Source organism: Portunus trituberculatus, chromosome 5 (assembly GCF_017591435.1).
Source record: "Portunus trituberculatus isolate SZX2019 chromosome 5, ASM1759143v1, whole genome shotgun sequence".
Classification (NCBI taxonomy): Eukaryota; Metazoa; Arthropoda; class Malacostraca; order Decapoda; family Portunidae; genus Portunus; species Portunus trituberculatus.
This window is the reverse complement of record NC_059259.1, coordinates 4199429-4204428: the sequence shown is the minus strand read 5'-3', so window position 1 is coordinate 4204428 and position 5000 is coordinate 4199429. Positions and strand designations below refer to the sequence as shown.

The following is a 5000-nucleotide window of genomic DNA, read 5'->3' as shown; positions in this document are numbered from 1 at the left end:
TTTAGAACTATCTTTAATTTGCACAACTCTCTCTAAAATATTGCCTCACTATTTATAATCTTTATTTATTTTTTTTTTTCAGCTATTTTTGTGGGAGAGAATGAGCGAGGTGGTTTGATGTCTTCTAAGTCTTCCTCCTCCTCTTCTTCCTCTACAGCTTATTCACAACTATATTTAGTCACTCCTCCTAGTCTTCCTCCTCCTCTTCCTTCTCCTCCTCCTTTTTTTTTCTCTTCCTCCTCCTTGTTTTCCTCCTTGTCTTCCTTTTCTTCCTCTATAAGTCACAGGTTTGTTCAGTCACTCTTCATTGACTGACTGACTGACTGACTGACTGGTACAAGAGTTACAAAAGTTACAAAAGTCAGTCATTTTTATATATCTTTTGTAAGTGACTCATTTTGTTCCCTTTGTTCTTCCTTTGTGTTATTTTCTATAACCTTTTTTTTTCTTTCTCTATTTCTCTCTTTCTCTCTTTTTTCCCCACTATTTCATTTATATTCCGTCTTCACTTATTCACTCTCACGTTGTTGTTGTTTTTGTTTGTCAAGCTTCCTGTAATGATTTTTGTATTGGTATTTCTCTCTCTCTCTCTCTCTCTCTCTCTCTCTCTCTCTCTCTCTCTCTCTCTCTCTCTCTCTCTCTCTCTCTCTCTCTGTGCCTATATTTGTTTGTTGTATTTCGTTGCTTTCAAAATTAAATCATTTATTCTTGTCTTTCCTTGTATTTACAGATTCACGAATATTTATTTATTTTATTTTGTTTTGTTTCACCTTTGTTTATTGAGAGAGAGAGAGAGAGAGAGAGAGTGTGTGTGTGTGTGTGTGTGTGTGTGTGTGTGTGTGTGTGTGTGTGTGTGTGTTTGATCAATGAGTATTGCTATCGTGTGGGTGTCGTCTCTCTCTCTCTCTCTCTCTCTCTCTCTCTCTCTCTCTCTCTCTCTCTCTCTCTCTCTCTCTCTCTCTCCACAGCCTTGATCTTTCCCTAATGTCCTTAATTCTCTTTATTTTCTTCTTATTTCTCTCTGACCTTTGTTATCCATTTTTTTTATTATTCCTAAGATTATTTATTTTCTTTCATTTATTTTGATTGCTCTGTTATCTTCACCACCACCACCACCACCACCACCACTGTTACCACCACCACCATCACTATTACTATCACCACTGTTACCATCATCACCACCACTATTACCACCATCACTGCCACTACCTTCACCTCCACTAACACCACCACTACCTCCAGTCTCTTTTACCACCACCACCACCACCACCACCACCACCCGTTCTTTTCGTCCCTTATCAACGAGTCCTTTTATTTCTGCCAGCGTTCAAATATTTGCTAATAAAAAAACAGATTCATACTTTCTGAGCCCTTTAAAAGTTTTCTCTCCGCGTCAAAGGAAGAATAAATAAAAGACCGAAAGAGAATAAATAAGAGAATGAGCAAAATAAATAATAAAGACGGCAATACAAACAATAAAATAACTAATTCAACGCGTTTGTATTGTGTATGAAGGTCAACTGTCCAATTATTGTGGTGGTGGTGGTGGTGGTAGTGTGGTGGTGGTTGTTGTTAGTGGTGGTGGTGGTGGTGATGTTGTGGTGGTGGTGTGGTTGTTGTTGTTGTTTTGGATGGTGGTGGTGGTGGTGGTGTGGTGGTTGTTGTTGTTGTTGTTGTTTTGGGTTGGGTTGTGGTGTGGTTTTGTGGTTGTTTTTGTTGTTGTTGTTGGTGGTGGTGGTGGTGGTGGTGTGGTTGTTGTTTTTGGTGTTGTTGTTGTTGTTGTTGTTGTTGTTGTTATTCTTATGTTGTTGTTGCTACTGCTGTTTTTCTTATGGTTGTTGTTGTCGCAGTTGTGTTATTTCTGCAGTTATTTTTGCTTTTGTTATTGTTGCCGTTTTTGTTGTTATTATTGTTGTTGTCGCTGGTATTGTGTTATTGTTGTTATTGTTCACTATTCACGTCTCTGCGTTAGAAAGTACAAGTAGAAAAGAATAAAATGCTAACAACAAAGGCCTTTAAATCCCCCACGTATTTTTTTTACCAGGTGATCAGATATTCAATTATTCCTACCGCGGGAAAAGCAAAGACAAAAAACGAAAAAAATAAAGTATGAGGATATTTAAATCATATTCTCTTTTTACAACGCTCAAGAATTTCATATTGTCTTATTTTTGGGGTTTCTTACTTTCTGAAGTGTCTCGCTCGCTTTCTTGCCTAAAATAATAATGATAATAATAATAATAATAATAATAAGCATGCGTAACATCAAAGACATTTAAATCATCTCAGTTTTCTTCTATCTTTCTTTTAACGTACCAGAAATTTCATTATTTTTTTATTGTTATTTTCTGTGTGTGTGTGTGTGTGTGTGTGTGTGTGTGTGTGTGTGTGTGTGTGTGTGTGTGTGTGTGTGTGTGTGGGGCTTCCTGGCTTAGAATAGCAATAATAATAAACATAAGTAACATCAAAGACATTTAAATCACCACACTTTTTTTCTTTCTTTCTTTCAACATTCAAGACTTTCTCTCATTAATCTTCGTGTGTTTTTTTCTTTATCTTCTTACTTTTCAATATATCACAAACTTTTCTTGCCTTCTTTTACAATAATGATAATAGTAATAATAGCAATAATAACAATAATGATAATAATGATAACAGTAATGGCAATGATAATAGTTGCAAACACGTTCAGATTACCACAGTTTTCATTCACTCGGCGAATATTCATTACTCAGTGCTTCCATTATTATTATCAGTATCTTTCAGCGTCTTAGTGTGTTGTGAAGACAGCGACAAGTAACAGCAATACAGATAAGTGACACCTACACACACACACACACACACACACACACACACACACACACACACACACACACCATCAGTTTTCTTCCACCGTTCACAATCTCGCCATTACTTTCCGTGTCATCGTTTCTATATATATTTTTCTCAAGTTTTGTAAAATAGAAATAAAAGAAATGATAAATAATAAGCACGTTCAAATTACTGCAGTTTTCTTTCTCTGTTCAGAATCTCGCTATTACTTCTCGTGTTGTCGTTTCTATATGTATTTTTTTTTCTCAAGTTTTGTAAAATAAAAATAAAATAAATGATGAAGATAATTAATAACTACAAACACATTTAAATTACTACAGTTTTTCTTCCACCGTTCAGAATCTCGTTATTTCTTCTCGTATTATCGCTTTTATACATATTTTTCTCCAAAGTTTTGTAAAATAGAAACAAAAAGAAGCGATAAAAATGAATAAATAACAACAAACACATTCAAATCATCACAATTTTCCTCAACTTTCCTCGTGTTATCGTTTCTACATAGATTTTCCCAAGTTTGATAAAAATAGAAATAAAAAGAAATCATGAAAATAGAAACAAGTCTAAACACATTCAGATCACAACAATTTTCTCCAACAGCTCAAGAATTGCCATTAGTTTGAAGGTCACCATTACTTCCACAGTGTCCGGGTGTCCGCCTTGTCGCGCCTCGCCTCGCCTCCCCCGCGCCTCGCCTTGTGTTCCGTGTTCCGTGTAAGGCAATCAAAGCAGTTCCCGGAATGAGGGCCGAGTCTCCACCACACCGAGCTCTCAGGGCAGAACACAGCGGCAGGCGACACACCCTCCCTCAACGACGGCCGCGGGAGCACTGGTGGTTGGCGAGGCAGGAGCTGAACTGTACCTCTCCCGGCTGATTCGAGAGGTGAGAACTTCCCTAGATTTGTACCTAGGTAATGTCCGCCTCCCCGCACACTCCAGGGACGCCAAACGCTGTCTAGGGAGATTCCTGCTGCGTGACGGTGCGTGCTGAGGATGTGAGATTCTCCCTAGATTTGTACCCTGGCGCTGTTTGACCAGTGAGTCTTGGGGCAGTATTGAGAGAGAGAGAGAGAGAGAGAGAGAGAGAGAAGGGAGGGAACAGATAGAGACAGACGGAGACAGACACAGAGACAGACAGAGAGAGAGAGAGAGAGAGAGAGAGAGAGAGAGAGAGAGAGAGAGAGAGAGAGAGAGAGAGAGAGAGAGAGAGACCACTAGATAACTTAAAAACATTCCACTGAAACATAAGTAACAGTAGTAATAGTGGGTCAGATTACTTAAGACTTCCGTAACTTGACTCACTCCCCTTGACTGACCTGAGACCACCACCACCACCACCACCACCACCACCACTTGACAGCCTTACACTTACTTACACATCACAAGCACTTAACAACCAGGAGCTAAGTATTTCCTCTACTTATTCTCTTACTTATTTACCGTGTGTGTGTGTGTGTGTGTGTGTGTGTGTGTGTGTGTGTGTGTGTGTGTGTGTTGCTCTTAAGAGGAAGTACTTACAAAACACTTAAGGAATTTTTGTAAGTGTGTGGTGGAGACTACGAGAGAAGAGAGAGAGAGAGAGAATTGGGGATGAAGAAAGGAATCTCAAAATATTACAACATACGACAAATAAAATAGAGAAAATGGAAGAAGGACAAGAAGAAAAGAAAAAGAAGTTGAAGAAGAAGAAGAAAGAAGATGAAGATGAAGAAGAAGAAGATGTAGAAGATGAAGAAATATAAAGATATAGAACAACAAAAATAATACAAAAGAATAAGAAGGAAAAGAATAAAATAAGAAAATCAGGAAAGAACAATAAGACAGACACAGATAGACAGACAGAGAGAGAGAGAGAGAGAGAGAGAGAGAGAGAGTCTTGTGGTTCCTCACTCTTTTTTTATCGTCGATTCCTGCACAAGCTTGAGAGAGAGAGAGAGAGAGAGAGTTAGCTTTAGCAATCACGGTAACTACTAAATGTAATTGACTTGAGCGTAATTTTTATGAGACATTTTTCACTCTCTCTCTCTCTCTCTCTCTCTCTCTCTCTCTCTCTCTCTCTCTCTCTCTCTCTCTCTGTGTGTGTCTTACTTTTTGCAGCGTATTGATTATCTTACTCAGGTGTGTGTGAGGACAGGTGAGCTGAGAGAGAGAGAGAGAGAGAGTGAGAGTGT

At 38.4% G+C, this 5000-nt stretch overlaps 2 long non-coding RNA genes across 3 annotated transcripts in view; one reads left to right on the top strand and one right to left on the bottom strand.

Moving 5' to 3' along the window:
* LOC123513536 overlaps positions 1–5000 on the top strand; it is a 140165-nt gene that overhangs the window by 128223 nt on the left and 6942 nt on the right. For both annotated transcript variants that reach the window (XR_006677392.1, XR_006677393.1), the window contains exon 3: positions 3474–3712. This is a non-coding gene — a long non-coding RNA (uncharacterized LOC123513536). The remainder of the gene's footprint in view (positions 1–3473; positions 3713–5000) is intronic.
* LOC123513543 lies at positions 498–3597 on the bottom strand. Its single transcript, XR_006677395.1, has 2 exons — positions 3460–3597; positions 498–552 (listed from the first exon to the last, which is right to left on the bottom strand). It is a non-coding gene; the product is annotated as an uncharacterized LOC123513543 (long non-coding RNA).